The sequence below is a fragment of the Caretta caretta genome, chromosome 1 (assembly GCF_965140235.1).
Source record: "Caretta caretta isolate rCarCar2 chromosome 1, rCarCar1.hap1, whole genome shotgun sequence".
NCBI classification, from domain to species: domain Eukaryota; kingdom Metazoa; phylum Chordata; order Testudines; family Cheloniidae; genus Caretta; species Caretta caretta.
The window spans coordinates 227,008,047-227,028,162 of record NC_134206.1 but is presented as its reverse complement, the minus strand read 5'-3'; the positions used below and the strand labels follow the sequence as shown (position 1 = coordinate 227,028,162).

The 20,116-nt window shown below is 38.9% G+C and overlaps 1 long non-coding RNA gene across 3 annotated transcripts in view; it reads left to right on the top strand.

The window, feature by feature from the left end:
* The window catches only part of LOC125624216 (uncharacterized), a 140,370-nt gene that overhangs the window by 95,585 nt on the left and 24,669 nt on the right, over nucleotides 1-20,116 (top strand). For 2 of the 3 annotated variants that reach the window (XR_007353242.2, XR_007353243.2), the window contains one exon: nucleotides 423-597. This is a non-coding gene — a long non-coding RNA (uncharacterized LOC125624216). Of the gene's footprint in view, nucleotides 1-422; nucleotides 598-18,053; nucleotides 18,136-20,116 lie in introns of all 3 variants that reach the window. The other variant, XR_012665456.1, reaches the window with a different exon arrangement.

The window sequence follows — 20,116 nt, the reverse complement described above, 5'->3', positions numbered from 1 at the left end:
AATGCTGTAGATAATTCTGACAGTGGCATTCTTCCTTTTGGGGAGAGTTTTGTGAAGTATTAACAGTGAAATTCAGAAACAACAAAATTTAACATTTTGTTTCAAATTCATGAAAGGGGACCAATTTTGGCAGCTTTTCATTTGAAAATAGGATAGAAATCAAAATGTGGGTGGAATCTAAACTCTGATGCTTCTGGGCATGTATTAACCTTTAAGGGAGGAGGGGGTCGAATTTTTTGGCAGTTATTCTAAATTGCCTACACTTACTTGCACCTTCCAGTGAATTATCTGGTACTGGCTTTATCAGAGACAGGATATTATATAAGGGGGATGACTGGTGTGATCAAGAGTGTCAATTCTTATGTTCCTATAGACATAGAGGATAAAGTAACTTTGAGAAAAAATCTCTCTTTTAATTTTAGGCCCTCTGAAGTTGTACCAACCAGAATCTACTCTCAACTACCTTGGGCATGTGCCTGCTCTGGTGTCACAGATAACAAGAAAGGGATCAATGCTGCAGCATAGATCTGGAGGAGAGCGGGAAACAACTGGGAAACTGATTTTTCATTAAAAACAGACTTTTCTACTTTATTAAAGGTAAGGCATTCTTTAAAAATTTTTTTTTAATTAATAGTCAACTGTTCACATTTTGATCAATGTTCATTCTTTTGATAGAATAGAGAATCAAACCCAGTACAGTCCTGCAGAGTACAGTTAGCTACAATATGCTGGTGTAGTCTAAACTTCTGTAAAGCTTTGAAGTCCATTAGTGTTGCATTCTCTTTTTAATTTGGTACTGTGCACCACTCTTCTCATGCTACTTGCTTTCAGATCTACATTCTTTCACAGTTAACTATTTCCATTTTTCAGTTACAACATCCTTCTTGTTAAACCTGCATTACACAGCTTGTCAGGACGAAGATTCTTGTGTTAGAGATCAATTGAATAATGTCTACTATTTGAGGAGTCTCTTGTCGTTTTGTCTATAGCGTTAACAGTCATACATTGATTGAATGGAACAGTATGTATGCAAATAACACAAGTCCCAAGGCATGCTTAGTCCTTGCATATCCACAATTTAAATATGGGTTGCAGGCTCTTAATCTGTTTCAAAAGATTGGCTTTTTAACATGGTATCTATTTGTTATATAATTCTGTGAGTACTTAAATCTGTTATTATTTTGTGTCTCATACGAGCTTGTATCTGCTTATTTCACTCAGAACTTAAGAGTTGCTTAGTTTGAATTGAAGGAAAACTAACAGCATAATATATTTAAGGTGGAAATCTGAGGCCAAACTTTTCATGTATACCAGGGGTAAACTTGGATCCCTAGTCTGTACTTTTCAGAGAGATTGTTTCAATGTATATACAAATAATTTGTTCTTGTATTCAGAAAACAATTTCTAAAGTGAAAAGAATGCTGTATTATGGAGCATGGGTTCTCATCAAAATTTTTTTATTTCCAGTATTCTAAAGACTATGATGAGACAAAAGCTGTTCTTTTAGTTTAGTGGCTAGAGCAGGGAGCTTGGAGTCAGAACTCCCGATGAGTCATATGAACAACTCTCTGAACCTCATTTGCCATTCTGTAGAATTGGTATAACAATACCTATCTCACAGAGATTCTGTGAAGCATAGTTAATGTACAAAAGCTTTGTGATCCACACATGAAAGGTGCTGTGCATGGATTGTTGCGGTACTAATTAGGCTGGGCTAAATCATCATGGAATACCATGGTACTGACAGTCATAGGACCAAAGTTTGGCTTTCAGGGTTTATAGACTGACTAATCCTTGAGACTAGAAAAACCTCTTTGGCTGTTCATTTGTTGTCCTCCTTGTGTGGCCACTCTCCAAGACAGTCCCACAGGGCCCTGTCCTTGGCCCCCTCTTTTTCAATCTCTACAGCCTTTCTCTAGGTGATAGTGTGTACTCACATTGCTTCAGTTACCATTTTACACCAGTGGCTAAAAAATCTACCTCTCCACTGCTGATCTGTCCCACTCCGTACAATCCATTCTTCTTACATCTCCTTCTGGAGGTCTCCTTGTCAACTAAAATTTGACATGGCTTCAACTTAACTCTCACTTCATCTCAAACCCTCCTGGCTTCCCCATTTTGTCTGTCAGTGTCAACAGCGCCACCATCCTCCCTGATAAAAACATTAGGGTGACCAGATGTCCCAATTTTATAGATATTTTATATATAGATTTTGGGTCTTTTTCTTATATAGGCTCCTATTGCCCCCCACCCCCTGTCCTGATTTTTCACATTAGCTGTCTGGTCACCCTAAAAAACATAGACTGTGGCTCATCTTTCACTCCTACCTTTTTTGCCCACACAGACATGTTGTGTAGAAATCTTGCCACTCCTTCCCGATGACATTTCTCAGATCCAATCTTTGCTCTCTTTCCACATCTAAAACACTCATAATCTTTTATCTTGAGTACTGAGGCTCCTCCTCATTGTCCTCAACCCTGATTGGGCCTTTTGGACTCTACCACAGTAGTACAAATAATAAAGAAAGAATTCACATTAACTGCTACATCTTACCACTACCATGTGTATAAAATCCTTAAGGGACACATTGTATCTGGTGTAGTGGAAGTGGTAGAATCTCCTTCCTTAGAAGTTTTTAAGGTCAAACTTGACAAAGCCCTGGCTGGGATGATTTAATTGGGGATTGGTTCTGCTTTGAGCAGGAGGTTGGACTAGATGACCTCCTGAGGTCCCTTCCAACCCTGATATTCTATGATTCTATGGGAGGGGAGAGGACACATAGCATGTGACCCTTCTCACCTGATCTGTGCCCCAGGGCAGGGGCCAGACACAATTCTAGTCCTTATGCTCACCATGTGTAAAGGTTGCTCAGAGCTACTACTGACTGTTGCAATAGCCTCCTCAAAGAAGGTTCCTACCACCTAGCCCATTAACCAGTAGAGCTGGCCACACTTGAGAGGAAACATTCTTTGTGCTGTGCAAAGATGTCCACATGTTGCACCCTGCTCCCTTAAAGCCTCTGAAGGCATCATGCCTACCTTAGCACAGTGCTTCCTGGAACTGCCAAAGGGTGCAAGGTATCTCAGCATCCACTGTACTATGGGATGTGCCAAGAAAAGCATAGTCTACCCTTGCTAAATGCGAGCACATTTCATTTTAAAATGAAATGGCTAATTCATCAAAGAAGGGTAAATTGTAGCTCAGTGTGGCTAGGCTGGCTGCATGCTCTCTGTAACATCAGATTCCACGCTGAGTTGGGCTGGTTGACCCTTTGCTGCTGTGTGAGAGGTGCAGCCCTTTGGATGAGTTTTGGTGTCAAGTTTCCTCCTGGCATCTCCAGGGGCTGTCCACACAGACTCTAAAGATCCGGTGACATTTCTCCAAAAGAGTAGGAGATAATGCTAGTGTCCTGGCACGCAAGTCTCTTGAGGCATGTTTTACAGGAGAAAATGTAGCTAATGTATAAGTGATTAATCATTGTCGTTTTCTCTTAACTCCTATCTCTGAACATTAAAGAACCAATAAACTCAGAAAAGGTCATAGTTTCTTAAATAAAGTTGCCTCCTTACAAATGAGATAATACGTTATGAAACCCCCTTCCCTCACACATACACATATGTGCTGGTTTCTGGGGTAAACTTAATATACTGTACATCCTTCCTGACCTTCTCAAATGCATGCAAATGGAGAGTGATTGCAGACCAGTATAAATAATGCGATCAGCTCTTACCCTCCATGTACTTGCTCCAGGTTTCTTGTCTGTCTTCATTCCCCTCCTTTTTTGCACCATTCCTCTAGCACTGGTCTCTTCTCTGTGCCCTGCCATGGAATCTCACCACTGTTGGTGCAAGAGGCATGTCCTCTGCAACAGCTGTTATCTGCAACAGCTACCCTGCATCTCACTGCCTCATTGACTCTTCATTTCTGCTCAAGTCTCTGAAAACATGTTTTCTTCCTTGCCCATCATTTCTTAATTTCTCTGTCCCTCTGGGTAAAATTCACTCTTGTGCAAAGAGCAGCCCTACAAATGTCCCATTTTGTTGCTGAAGATATTGGAGAATCTGACAACTAAACTTGAGGCAAAAACTGACCTATAATAATCCTGTATAGTCCTTTTAAAGCACAGCAGTACCAAAAGGGTTTCAGCAGAAAAGAGGTTAAAAGAGAACTCCTGTGAAATTCAATATTACATTCTTTTTTTAAAAAACATGAGTTAATGTTTACACTGAAGGTTCTTTTCTGACTACAGGCTGAACAAGGAAGGAAACAAAACAGTTGAGTTGCCTATTTAAGGCAGCTACTTTCTCTATGGCTTTTTCTTTCCTCTGTTTAATTCCTGATACCCTGGAGATATGGTTTCCTCCTTCAGCAGAGACTCTGACCTCAAAAATAGCAAGCTCCAAAATAAACACGCAAAAAAAAATCAATTGTTTCACACACATGCTAAGTAACCAAAACCGTTTCCATGCTATAGCTGGAACTCATAATCCTTTTTGGAGTTGGAAATTGGGCTTTCACTTCTCTGAGATGTAAAAATATTTTGTGTTCATACTGAATGGCACTCTTTCCCAACAGATTTGTTAGAACATAGGGCTCCATTCATCAATAATTTGGCTCCACTCTTGCCACCTTTGCAAAATATCTGCAGGCCTACTTGGCACTTGGGAATGATGCTGGGCTGGCTACATAGTGAATACTGAAGGAGACACCCTACCATATTCTTATTGAAGGTGTGCTCTCGTCCTGCTGATAGACATAATTACAGCCTGGAGCCAGCTGGAAGAGCAATAGTTTATCAAGAAGAGACTCCCAATAAAGATATATCTCTATTTCCTTTTCAATTCCTTCCCAGTGCTTTTTTCCCTTTGTTTTAAAACTTTGTGCTCTGATTCAATGACAGAAAGGTATGAAAGAAAGAAGGAGCCCAGCATGGACTGTCCTTCTGGATTGGGTCCATGATGGTAATCCAATCCAAATGGAACTCCAGGCTGTCTCACTGCCACCGCCACTGTCTTCACTTCCATTTCCAGATGGATCAGAATTCACCGTTTATTTTAAATCCATTTCCAGGAAAGAAACTTTTATTATCAAGTGGTTTTAAAAGAAAAAAATATTGTACATTATCTGAAGGCTTTAGCCCCTCCCAGCAGAGTTTAGTTAGCAGTTATACTGTACCTTTCTGTCAGGAGCCTGCTAAAGTTGTATGTAACCCAAACAGACCAAAAATACTGGGGAAAGAACATCCAGGGGTCTTAAGTCTACAAGTTAAATCCCCACTGACCAGTACTGTAAGGGAGTATTTTGGGTATTTGGCCACTGAACTGTTGTCTTTATGCAGCTGCATGGAAAAGTTAAGCTGGCCTTATTTATGAATATTGCTCAGTGGGCAAAAATTTCTTCTGACCTTGCATAAGAGATTGTTTTAAAGCTGAAACAGGTTCAAGAATAGCGGACTGTGGGGTCTTCAAGCACACCTCAAACCCCCTTCTCATTCACACACACAAAGCACAAAGTTAAACTCACACTGTCTCTCACACACACATACAACTACTCCCAAACTACCCATACCCTGGAAGTACTGAGTTCATATTTTGGAGGTGAATTCTCTGCCTCTTCTCACACGTGTATGCCAGCTAAATTTGTGTAGCACGGAATATACTTGTGTCCTGGAATATATAACTACAAATAAAGCCTATAAAATCTTTCATTTTGATTGAAATGTATATGTTGCTTCAAGTATTTTCAAGTCTCAGAAATTAACTTTAATTCAAGAGGGAATGTGAAGCATTTTTGATTCAGGCAGACAGCTCTGTGCTTTTAGCTTATGGGGAAAGAGAAACAGCTAGAGAGCAGGGGAGGAAGAAAGTAGCAAAAGAACAGTTGTATACTTTTCCAGCTCAGATACAGCAGAGGGTTTTATTATTTCATTGTATTAGAGGAGTCCACTGGGAATTGATTTTGAAATGAAATATACCAAATCATTTATGATTTACAAAGGGGAGGGAAAAATAAAAGCCTTAACAATATCTTGTGTTTGATCTATTTGTCACTAAAAAAATATTGACAAAAGGCAAAAGAATGGCCTTCATTTATCTTTATTATTGTTGGCTTGTTTTAGTGCTTTCTTATTAAAGGCAAACTCCTATTTAGATATGAAATTAACCCTTTTTCTGCTGCATAGAAATGAAAAGCTAAATCTCTGCACACAAAAATCCCTTATAAATAGGATTTTTTTAAAAACTCTAATCCAAATAATCTGTATAGGATTCCTATTCAGAAAGATGTCATGTGTCATAAGAAACTTTTTAGGAACATAAAAATATATATGGTAAAGTTTATGCAAAGGTTGGTTCAAAATATCTTTAACAAGCAACCTTCCATGTAAAATCAGAGGTATACTGTTGTTTATTTATTTGCACTATCTGAAATATTTGCACTATTATCTATCTGAAAATAAATACTTTATGAGAAAAAAAGGAAATTTAAAACCTCAAATCACGTGTGGGTATATTGTAAGGGCCTGTCTTCCTTTCAATGTTAGCTCGAAGTATAGCTCAAGTGTTGCCCCTGACTTGACTCCTGTCCACGCACAGATGTCTCCTGGTTGAGTTGGATGGAGTTTTAAACTCATGCCAACTGGCCTATAAGGGATTATGGATTGAAACTCAAGTGCTGCTGATGCTCAAGCTAGTAATGCAGTAGAGATGCAGCTAAAGACTGCAGGCTCGAGTTGTTTGCGGCACAATTCAGCAGCTGCAAACCCAAGCACTCTGTGGTATGTCTATACTGGAGGTGGGAGGTGTAATTTCCTGCTCGAGTAGGCATACCAACACTAGCTTTGGTTGAGCTAGTGCCCTAAAAATAGCAGTGTAGTCATAGTGGCATGAGTACTAGGAGGGGCTAGTGGTCCGATAGTGTACCTAAAGTCTCAGGCAGGATCATACTCAGGGCACCTAGCCCCTGCACCACCCTGGCTACAGTTCTATCTTTAGTGTGCTCACTTAATCTGAGCTGGTTTGGGTATGTTTACTCCAGCTGGAATGTTTACACCCTACAGCGTAGACATACTCTATGTGGATCCAGTGTTGTTTGGCAATGTGGCTGCTCTAGCTTGAGTATGAGCTGCCACACTGAGAAATGGCACTTGAGCTGCACAGAGTGATTGGATTAGCTGGAGGCAAGGTGGCAACTCAAGGCAGTGTTGCACTGAAGACAAGCCCTATGCTATTAAGCTTCAAGTCATTGGCAATTTTTCTTTATTGTTTCACTTACAGAGAGGCAGATTTGAGACAACTACTGCCATGCCATAATTTTAAGGGAAACTGTTAAATTGAACTGTTCATTCCATACAAATCCTGTAGAATACCATTAATGAAATCAATATTGCTGTTATTATACTGTATTTGAGAGAACCTGTAGCAAGTCTATAGAGAACTGTTGATGTTGACTACACAATTATGGAAGCTAGCTATCGAAAAAGTCTGTTAGGTTATTCAAGTCCATTTCCCTTGAAAATGCAGGATTGTTCCCTTTTATACATATTCTGTTAGGTATTGTATTCTGTTTAGCTTTGCATAGTGAATGAAATTCACCCCTGTGCAGAGGGGCCAGCACACGCCTTATGCACCACATAAGGTACATATGTCTTCTTTTGATAACTGAATTTCACCCCGTATGAATAAACAATCTCAACAGCCTCCTTAACAATTATGGGATACTGACAGCTGTCTTAAGTCTAGCTCTCAATAGAAAAACAACAAAGAAAGTTTTGTTGCAGACCTGGAGTTGATATGTTTCTATTGATATGAGAATCTTTTAAGTTCCAAAATTATTAGTCTAGTATTTTCCACTGTCTGTGTTACATGCCCCAAGCAATGAGGTTTTTACCACATCTGTCGGTGACTAGTATAGTGTAAAATATATATAGTTATTGTTACTGTTTTTTTCCTAATAGTCAGCCTAACTTTTCCCTTTCATAATTGCATTCTGTTACTTTAAGTTTTACCTTGTGAAATCCTAAGTACTTTCTCTCTCACCTTGATGTTTACGTCCTTCAAATATTTGAAGATTTATCATGCCACTTCATTTCCCTAAGAAATCTTTAAACAAAAGTGTGTATATATTTAGTTATTTCTAATCTTTCCTAATCAGTAATTCCTCTCAGACCCCTATTCATTTATACTCATCAGCATAGCCCCTTATTTTGTAACCAAGACTGAGCTATAGCATAATAATTACTTACAGCATAAAGATCCTGAAAAGACGCACCTAAGTTGACTCAGCTGAGTAATCCTAGTTAAATCAACGTTCACTTCAATGTCTGTCTGGAAGATCAGACCCTCATGTAGCACTTATTGCATTTTTTCATCTTCAATACTCATTTCAAATGTAAACTCTTTGGCAAGCCAACCTTGTCTGTATAGGTAATTGTGTAGCTCCCAGCACTGTAATGTCTGAGCACCTCCTTAGAGAGACAGGGTGAATGAGATAATATCTTTTATTGGACCAACTTCTGTTGGTGATAGAGACAAGCTTTCAAGCTTACACAGAGCTCTTCTTCAGGTTTGGGAAACTTACTCAGAGTTTCACAGCTAAATACAAGGTGGAACAGATTGATTAGCATATGTAGTTAACACATATTTCAAGGGACTTCAATAAGTTTCCCAGACCTGAGGAAGAGCTCTGTGAAAGCTTGAACGCATCTGTCTCTCAACAACAGAAATTGGTCCAATAAAAAATATTACCTCACCCACATTGGCTCTCTAATATCCTGGACCGACATGGGTACAAATGCACTGTGTGAGCATCTCCTTAACATTTATGAATTTGTCATCTGCACATCCACAGAACGTACTGCAGATAACATCGTGATGCTCATTTTACAGATTAGGAAATAGAGACAACGAGTTTAAGTGATTTGCCAAAGGGCACAAAAGGGAATCAGCGTCAGAGCAGGGATTGGAAATAGTGCCCAGTTCTGTGCTCAGATCCTTAGATGATACCATTTTCACATAAAATTCATCCCTGTGCAGATGGCCAACATAACGCCTTTACCACACTTAAGACCCACTTACATCCTATACCAACCTTCAAAATAGGACTTAAGAGGTACACAGGCCTTCTGGGAATCTTCTGCAAGGGGGCTGAATTTCACCCACAGAGAAAAAGCACTGTCCACACCTATATCTTATTTTATTTGAATTTTTTCTCCCTTCACACTCTAAATTTAGGACTAGATTGTACTCCATGTTACTTCACTTAGAAGAAAGTATTTCGGCTGTTCTGGGGTGGGTAGCACAGAGGGGAGATGTGAAATGTATACGTTATACATATATATATATTTAAAGCTTTCACACTTCTCTTCTCCTCTGTTCTACCTACCCCAGATCAGCCAGATATCCCCCTCAACATGCAGTAGGATAGAGTACAATCTGGTCCTAAATTTAGAGTGCAGAGGAAGAAAGATGTCAAATAAATTAAGAGACAGGTGTTACTCTCTACGGGTGAAATTCACCTGTGAAGAGGAGATCTGTAACACAGATTGGGGGTGAGGGTGTTTATGTCAAAATCATGGACTGTATTTTGGCATTTGTGGCACCTTAGGTACCCATCACAAAACTGTTGAGAGCTTCAGATGGCACTTGTGTGTTTTATTCTTCCTTTCCCCAGAAACCTGGATAGAGGCTGCTGACAAAGACATGGTCACACATTAATGCAGCTTTTTCAGCATAGAGTTGGCACTATTAAAAACGCAGCATCCACTACCTCAGGTCCTCAGGGTAGATTCCCATACTCCGGCAATAGCAGAGCACAGTCAATACGGAGTGGCACATACTGAGTATTTAGTGGCATCCCCTATACAATATTCATATGACTAATGGGCATGCAATTGAACATTGTTTTAGACGTTGGCCACGTATGTCTACAAAAGGAGTTTTATTGTGGGGAAGATGTGATAAGAGATCTCCTCCTTCATTATTCTCAGCTTTTCTTTTGTTCCATTGTTGAGGGTCTTGGGGAGTTGAGAGGGCTGAGATGAGGCTTCTCTCAGTGAAATCTAACAGGAACATGCAGTTTCGGGGGAGGGGGGGAATGGAGTTGCTTTATTAAAAAAATTCTTTTAGTTGCCAAGGCAACTGTGCTTACATAAATGATGAAGAGAAAAGGAATTTATAGAAAAAGATACATTAGGTTGTTATGGTAACTCTAATACTTTTGAAAATAACTAAGAAACACTTTGGGGTGGTAGTGTTGACCTTTTTATTCCAGACAGTGTTTACAAGACTAGTTTCATCCCAGTTCATATATATCCCAGTTCACCATTGAAATCACAGCAATTCTGTATTCCCAATAGTAGCATCTGAATTTCTGGGCATATATGTGGCCATTGAACTCTTGCAATAGCAAATAGCATCCTGGTTCAAAGGACCTTAGTTCTGCTGAGGCTGGGTACAGAAATAAGCAGTAACAAGGCTAGCCTTAATATTCTGAGGTGGGCCTGCAAGACACTTTCCACCCCTCTTTCCCCAAACATAACCAAATCCAGTATGCAATGATTGCAACATTTGGCACATAGCTGGCCTCAGAATCCTGAGAAGGGTCATTGAGATGATTCTTCAGGATCTAGTACTAGACTAAAGGCTCTTTTATATTAATGGGTGATTGTTCAGGGTGTCTCCTGTACTGCAGAAGAATTGGAAACCAGTTCTCTGTACTGGGATCTGGTCATTAATGCCAACATTTAAAAATATTTAGGGACAGCTCACCGAAAAAGCAGAAGTCCAATGGCCATAAGCTTGGTAGCAAAATGCGGCTTATTTTCTCTCTTCTTCCAGTGATTTAACAATAGAATCCAGAGTAGCTGGCAATATTAATATTCCATCAGTGCTCAAAATATTGCTCCCATCCCATTCTACCACTCTTAAAAGTACACACTGTTTGCCAGGGAAGTTCAGTAAACAAAAATTAATTAACATATAATTTGTCTTTTCTTGCTTTTTGCCCCCATTTTCTGACATTCCAAGTTCATGTTCAAACCATTTTCTCTCTTTGCTCTTTTCTCTTCTTTATTCTCTTCTTTCTCTCAACTTCTCTCCTCTCATTTTCCTTTCATATTTACATTGTCCTGTTATTCGTCCTCTCCCATATTGTTTTTGTCTCCCTCATTCCCTTTCTTCTCTTTTCTCCCCTGTGCTTTTTTTTATTTTCTCCACTCTCCTCCCTTACTTCCACCCATGTTCCATACTCATCCAAGGTCCTCCCCATCTCTCTAAGATTAATAATACCTGTATATCCCTTTTCTCAAGTATTAAGTAATTAATTGTTCTGAACTCCCTATCATGTAGAACATTATTATCCCCATTTTAAAATGGGGGGAAACCAAAGCAAACTTATTAAGTAACTTGACCAAACTACAGAAGAAGTCATTGTCAGACCATTGATTACCATGCAAGCATAACAATGCATAGGTCCTTTACATTCTAGACCACTCTCCTCTCATGCTTATAAACTGCCCGTTCTTATGATCAGAAGACTTCAGCTAGGTGAATCAGGCTGGCAGTGATGAGAAGGAAATTATTCAGGTAGTCCCTTCAAAACTCCTTCACACACAGAATTGTGAACTGATATAGTGTCCCCCTCACAAAAACTCTGAAGAACTCCTGGGCTTTGGTGTCATGGGCCTTGAAAGCCAGCCCTGGGCAGCTGCAGTAGAGACTAAATAACATGGCAGTTTTAAGGAAAACATAGTAACAAGCTTTAAAGCCTTGCAACTGATTTTTATTTCTAATGCTAACTCCACATTTTAAAAGGGCTAGAGACTGACTTTTAAAAAAATAAAGGCTGAGATTGCCTGTGACAGTTACGGAGTGCGAAAAATTGGGAAAAGTAGGGCCTATGAGCCCCCTGAGCCAGCTCTGCCTCTGTGGGGAACATTATGCAACTCTTACTAATATAGCCGAGCACTTACGCAAGATGTGAGGAAGTATGAGCATGTACACACTCTGCCTCTGATTATATAACACAAGTAAGTCAAAAGGGTAAATAAACTGTGTCACCTATGTATCTCCTTAATGTCTTAGATTTAAAACAAAATTGAGCAGTAGTAGGGTATTTAGATTTATGTCTTTTAAAAGGTCAACAGGTGAAACTCAATGGATTCTGTTCTCAGGAGTTTGTACAAACTTTTTTTCCCCCTCTGTTTTGTTCTATGTGAGTTGGCAGCTGCTGAATTTTGCTTGAGTTTCAAGTTCAAAGAACCTAACAATTCTTTGTGAAAAACCATTCAAACCACTGAATTTCATTGGGCTTTGCAATGAAATCATGTGAAATCATGAGTTTCCCACACTTTCAGTGTGAAACCTTAAGTAAACTCAGAGTCCCCATCGCCCCGAAACTCAAATTAGGGATAGCTTCGCTCAGAAGGTCATGGTCCTTAGTGAACTTGTTCATAAACTTTGGCCCAGTTTCAAGGTTTAAGAAAACTTGGAACCAACCTGCTTTTCAGAATTTGTGATTTTGGTAGCAAAAGCAAAGCACAGCTGAAATTAACATTGTTTTGAAATCAGTGGGTTTAGAGATGATTCATAACCTTTGAATGTACAGTATGTGCATTGAGCTTTGCAGGCATCCTGATCTTTGCAGCACTGTTCAAATTATAAAAGAGTTGTCCCACCTGTTGTCATAGCATTCCTGCAGATTGCTAGCACCACTGGAGAGATAAACGGAACATAGCAAATACACGTCAGAGGGAAAAATATCTCTCCATAAACACAGAGGGCTCTATTGTGTTTTAAGCTACAGCCCATGCTGGAGTGATTAGGAGTTGCACAGCATCTGAGCTCTTCAGAAGCATTCCTCCAGGAGTTTTAGTGGAGCACAGTCTGGAATGGGAACTCTTCCATACATTAACAAGGTGCACCCATATGCTCATGCTTGATAGGCCCGTCTCCACTGGCAGTGTGGACTGTGATAGCGCTTCACCTCTTCTTCCTTTGTGCACTAGCTGCAGTCTGGCCCATTAAAATCTCTTCTATCTCCCATAGCTCCTGAACCTAGTAGGAAAGTTTCAGTCTGCAACTTGGAAATTTTTCACATGTAAATGTACAGGGGCATGCCATGTTATTGGTAGGTGTGTCCTTGCTGTATGTGAACAAAGCCAACTGCTCAGAATCCAAATGTCTTCTCCTTCCCTCCTTCTGGGGTTGTGGTCCCAGAGTTGGGTTCTTCCTGCTCAGCCCGTCACAGTAATTCTCCTTCTACTTACCATCTGAGGACGTGGTCTCAAAACTGGCTCTGGCCACTCTTTTTAAATAGCTGACTCTTTCCCTGCCACCTGTGTTCCAGGGACCGGTACCCAATTTTGGTTCTTTTGGACCAGCCACTTCCCCATGTAGCTAGTTCTCTCTGCCTGTCCATGTTTCAGGCACGGGCTCCTGGAGTTCAGTCTCCTGTCTGCTGACCCCCAACTCACGTCACCACATTTTAGTGTGACAGGTTCAAGTTTGCAGGAGAAGGGAGTGAGAGCAAAGCTCTGTTGTTTTGGCCCAGTCACCTCTGACATCCAGACCCCTTAACTGTTCAGTAAGTATTAAAAAAAACCTTTAAAATATTATTTATGAAATTGTAAATCACTAGCAAATAAAAGCTTTTGAAAAATAATTATCCAAAAGGTCTTTTCCCCACAATGTATGGTGTTACTGTTTTTTAAATGTTAAGGTACACTTATCTAAATAACATTAACCCAGTCATGTTGTTCATCTGGTGTGGTTAAGTGGGTCTGAGTAAAATCCCTTTAGCCTGTTGTGATTTATAGGAGAGTGACAAAAACACAGTTTTCTCAGTTAAAAAAAATTTGCGCCTTTTTTCCTGAGGGAATATTGCAAAAACGACTGAACCTTTAAACCTGAAATTTGGCCGGTACATAAATCCTTAATAAGTAGCATGTGCTTTGCTAGGTTTCCTAAAGATTAGCATATTTGCTCTTTTGGATTCATGAATTGCTGTACATATTAACTCTAGTCAAAATCTGGTAGTTACATAGTTCCAGACAATGAAAGTGTTTCCTGGCTTGTAGATTTTATGCTTTCAAGAGCTATGATATTGGTTTGGTCAGTGTTTTTGTTGTGCAGGCTCATTACCCATTAGATAGTTTAGTTTGGATTAAAAAGTATCTGCATGCATTGAGAGGGGTTCCATTGTTTAAAAATGCATTTGCTGGTTTTGGTGGAAGTGTTTTAAAAGCTGTGCTGAAAAATGTAAAGTTCCTTGAGGTGTAATAGAAAACATTAGCCTGGACTTGCAAAGGAAGAATGTGGTTAAGATTATAGTGACTGAATCACTGTCAATGGGTGGTCCAGAACCCATATGGTACACACTAGATTTGGAGCTGGGCATGGCCAAGATAGGTAGAAAAGAGAACTTATGTAACAAAAATGTACAAGGAGGGGAACCCAGACTGTACTGTACCTGGGGTGGGGGAGGGTGTTTTGGTGGAGGTACTAAGGGCATATTTGTTTTGGGTCTTTACTTGAATTTTGTTTTAAATTTACCACAAAACAATTTAAAGAACTTTTTTTCAAGTCTTAATATTTCCTGTCACAATCTCATTTTGGCTCCTCAGATTGGTTGTTTTCTTTCAGTGCATTTTCGTTGTTCTGTTTAGCTTTTAATGAGACAAAATGTCTGCCTTGCTCTCACCGCCATTTTGTAGCTGATTGTTGGATAAAGAACACTGTGAGAAATAGAAAATAAACAGCATGGCATGGAGGAGATTTCAATAGGAATACAAAATCTGCATGTTTTATTTAGGTGCTTAATTGTTGCCGATTGGCTGCATTTAAACAAGCGACTTTACGGTGTCTGGAAGAAGACCAGCTCCCGAACTCGAGGAGCTGACCTTGGGTAGATGCCATCAACTGTTCTTTTCTGTTGGCACAAATATGCTGCTGGCAGAGTCTCCCTGTAGCTGTAGCCTCTACCCCAGCTCTGAATCAGAACCTGCTTACATTGCACACGGCCACCAAACTATGTCATTCATTCTGAATATTATTTGCAGCTTCTTTAATATCCAGGATTTAATCTACAGAATGTAAGATTTTTAAAAATCAAAGTACCCAAAATAGCTGTAATTAAGCTTCTTTCATAGAGCAACATCCGGGAGGGTATGTGTAATATTTATGGAATTCTATATATAATGTTTTTAAAAAATAGTGCAGTTTGAGTTTGCTGCAAGCGTTTGTCTTTTTAAGTCAAGCTCTAAAAATGCACAACAGAAATTAACAGGGATTGTAAGAAATCGTTACAATTATCTTACAGACATTGCATTTAGTGTGTTTGGAGACCAGTGAGGAATCAATTTAATGGCATTTATTTGCTTCCTTTATAAACCATTAAAAAGCTCCTTTTGCATGTATGTGGATAAGAGGGGGGATGGTGAAGGATGCTTTACATGCACAGTAGGATGCAGATACAAAGCTTTTTAAAATTCTGCCATATCTTAATAATAGTAGCTAGTTACTCCCAGTTTAAGTACAGTATTTCTATTTTTAAAGTGGAATCAGTCAATCAATCATTTTTATGTAGTGGCCCTGAGTGCCAAACACCTCAGAACATTGTGTGTAAAGTGATAAAATAAAGCACGTTAAACTAGTTCTTTGGGGATCACTCTTTTTCTTTCTCTCTCTCTCTCTCTCTCACATACACACAATAAAGACTCAGAGCTGCAAGCAAGATTTGGAATTATGTAACAGGGAGTAAATTCACCAAACGAGGCAGATTGCCCTGTGAAGAGAGGCAGTAATTTTCTGAGAGGAAGGACACAAAAATTGCAACTTTGTGATTTTAAGGTTTCCCTGGAAATATAGTATTTGCAGGTTTTTTCCACTCAGATACCAAGCTCTCATTTAAGAAAAGAATTAATTAAATGGAATATTATTTATAGCCGTCTCCATTGAAAAGACAACTTGCCATGGCTACCCTAGCTGCCATGTAACCTGCCAAAACCATTTCAGAAAATTGTTCATATAGATAAGAACCAGAGAGTTAGGGGATTCAGATTCAGTTCCTGAGTCTCCCCCAAACTTTAAGTGATTTGCCCAAGGTCACATGGAATCACAGAATGCCTCAATTCCCCATCTGTATAATGAAGAATACTATTTGCCAAGCAGAGTTTATAAATTACTTTGAGATCCTCAACAGAAGATGCTACAACAGTGCAAATTATTATTATTAAAGTTGTGAACTACGTCTCCCATTTGTTTTAATTAGATGTTGACTTCAAAGGCTGGTTAGGATCACATTTAAATGCCAAGCATATAAGTAGCACCGTACTCCAAAGAATAACCAACGACAATGAAACAGCATTTCTTTAAATATTGTCTTTATTGTCACTTCCACACTCATTTTATCAAAATAGCTTTCACTTTGGCAACCTTCTTCACAAATTTACCCTGCCACACTAGGTGAATCAAAAAGAGATGTGGATTTAAATACAAGCAAGGGGCCGTACGAGACAGTGACATGTTGCCACTAGCCAACCTATTTAGGCACTGATCACCCAAAGAGCTCTGTTGAAGAGATCCATCTGCACAGAGCACTTTGCAGGCATGAAGCCTTAGACTGTAAACTCTTCTGGACAAATACCATACCCCCCTTTGTATTACTTCTCTGTTACATGTCTAACATGCTGTTCATGCTATATGAAAAAGTTATATCCTGTAACTTTAAAAAAAAAATCCCCTAAGGAAAATTCCTTTTTTTTTTTTTTAAGAAAAGTTTTTGTAGTAAAAGGGGGAAATGGTTAATGTGTTATGAATAGAAGTTCCCCTAAAAGCTAGGTTGGTACAAGGGGATACTGAATGTAAACTGTACATGCCCCCAAACTAATCCATAAATCCAATACTTTCTTCTCCTTCAAATCCCTCCTCAAAAACCACTTTTTCTGTAATGTCTACAAGAAATCAGCCTGCCAGTGATGTCTATGTTGAACAACAGTCAGTCATGGCTGATTTTAATTGTTTATAAAAGGGAAAAAAAAGAACTTTCCAATTATTTAGAACCCACAAGTTATGCAATAATGTATCTTTTTATCTGTGAGATCTCGTTATCAGTACCCTCGTCCTCCCTTCCCCATTCCTCTGTATTGTTTGTTATGCTCACTTGTCACTTACGCCCCTGCTTAACTTTACTCACACAAGACATCATGTTGAGGACCGTGTAATACTCACATATGTAAAATTGCCCACATACATTGCCATTTGCAGGATTGGGGTTTTGGTTCATCTTATTTCAAATTAGAGTGAAAAATCTTCACATCATGGACCCATATCTTTCTGTGCTTGTACAGTGCGTACCACAAAAGGGCCCAATTCTGACAGGAACTATACAAATAAATAACAATTTAGATGTGGTAATCTTTAAAATCTTTACACTTCTCTCATTTGCCTACTTAACATTACCACTGTACTATTTCTCTATGCTCAGCATAGGGATTATAGTCTATTCCCTATACCAGGCATGGGGATTTTCCTGAATACTATGGTAAGGTAATTACATGCAAAGAGGACTGTAAAGATTTTTATAGTAACAACTGTATTTTTTTCATTCAGATTTTTCTCACTCACTTCACCCAGAACCTGTTTCACAGTGTCTGTACATTTGTTTTTCAGCTACATCTTCTGTTGTTGTCTCCTGCTCAGAACATCAACCCAGTAGCACTTGAGTTGAATTTACAAAACCAGTCATGTCTCAAAGCTTTCAAAATCAGATGAGCTAGTTCTTCCATCTCTAGATCTAAGAAGTCTCTCCATCTACTATCCTATCTTCCCAGTAATTCTAAGAAGAGAATCTGGATCAGTGTTCTCCCAAAGTGAGGGAAAGCCTGTAATTTTCCAAACTGGAGGGCAGGGGAGAAATCTGTAAAACCGTCATCTAGTCTCCCAACAAGTTTTTTCTGACACCATCTCTGAAAGAATGTATATGAATATATATGTGAGCAGGTTTGCAGAAACTGTTCAGAGATTTGATGCTTATAATTCATTTGTGTTTCACTCTAGAGTCATTGATGCCAGTGTATCTTTATAGTTCATCAGACCTACATGCTTGTGTTATAAGAGAAAGTGCCAGGCTCTTAATGAGGTATGTTTTAGTATGTGTTTTGGAATTAGTCATACAAGTTCCATGAGTTGCATGCATCAGTGGCAGTGGACAGTCAATTACTGTCCAGGGCTCCAAATGTTCATTCTGAGCCTTCTCTGAAAAGATGGTGTTGTGGGTGTAACAGGGCTATGGCACTCAGTAGTTTAAATTATCTTTGAAATGTTCAGAGGTGCTATTTTTACAATGTTGGTCTTTTTAAAGTAGGGTATATTTCTAAAGCTATATTACAACCCCAATTATTCAAAGGTCTCAGGGCGCATGAAAACCTTTTAGATAATCTGTACAGAGAAAAAAATGTAAGCCTGTTTATTCATTTATTTTCTTTATTGAAAAATGCTGAATTTTATTTTATCCTGGCTTTTTAGGATTTTTCAATAAGAATGTTTTATTATGGATGAAGATGCAAGCAGTTTGGCTTACAGTGCCCTTTTTTGCTTTTACTTCCACAGTATTTAGAAACTCAACAGGCTTCTGTTGATCAATAATGGGCAGGAATGTAAGCTTATGCCAAGTGAATAGCTATCTTTCATTCCTTTCTCATACTTAATGGCAAAGTGTCAGAAATAATCAGCTCAGTTGTTGAAACAAAAGAATACAGTACCCGAAGTAAAGCTTGGTAACATTTAGCAGCAGCATCTGTGTTAGATTTGGTGTGTCGATAACCTTTTTTTATTGGCTGGGGGTGGGTTGTTTCTGATTATTCCCTTCTTGGCATGCATGTGACCCAAGACATGAATTTAAAATATTTTGAATGATGTGAAACCCAAGATAAACATCGACTTTAGAGGTCATTGCCACTGTCTCATAGATAATGTCAAATGTATGTAAACCATTTAACAAAGAGTATTTGATATTTTTGGTGCTACAGCAGTTCCCTTCCCTACGTCCATTGGTCACAAATATGCAAACATGTTTAACACTTGTGTCTTAGTATCCAAATACAGTTATGAGGCTGATGAATTGTCAGCAATCTACATAGTATATTAATACATATTGAGATGCATTACATATTGAAAAGATGTTGTACTGTAGGTCTATATTTTATTAGAAAAGAAGATACAAACTAAGTACTTGTACTTTCCTTAGTACAGTATGCCTCTTGTTTATTTGTTGCCATCTCACTGAAAGTAAGATGTAATTTATAGTTTACTTACTGCATCGTTCATCTCCAGTGCAACTAGTTATAATCATGACAGTCTATGGGTTCTCTTTCCTTTAACTCTGTCTAGCAGGTTCATTTTCATTAGTAAGATCCTGCTTTTTCTTCTAGGAATTAACAGCCAGGTGAGTTTTGTAACAAAGAGTAGTTATGTGTTTCTTAAATTTTGATTAATCGATAGACAATAATTTAACTCAAGCTGTGGTGTTACCCTCTTATAATTTATTAGTTTGAGAGCTCTTTTCACTTGTTTTGCCAGCTATTTTTTTTTTAACAAATAAGGGGCTCTGTCCAGAAAAAACTGTCCAGAACCACAGCTGAGCCATACAAGTCCAAGGTTTTGCATTAGACCAACCTACTGCATCTAGAAGAAAATGTCAGCCATCTATGGAAGACCCATATTGACCTGCTGTAAACAACCCAAAACAGAAAGGTGGCATTAAAAGGGACTCAGCAGTTCTGACGGACCTTTCTGCTGAATCCTGGTGCCTGCAAATTCACACTGTTTTTTTGTTTTGTTTTGTTTTGTTTTTTTGAGAACAGTGCTTTATGAAGTGCCAGACTCTGGTTTATATGAAAATTGATTTGGAAATGTAATCAGTTGTACATTCACGTCTCCTCCTCGTGACAAGTTAACTATACTTTTGCATTAACAAGTTGACTGACTCTTCCACCTGGCATATGTGCACTTAAGGCTTTCAAAACATTTTATAGAAACTGCATTTATCACTTTTGTAAGCACCCCAAATGCATTGGATTTAATATCCTCAGCAGAACAAGCACCACCGCCCCCCTCTAGCA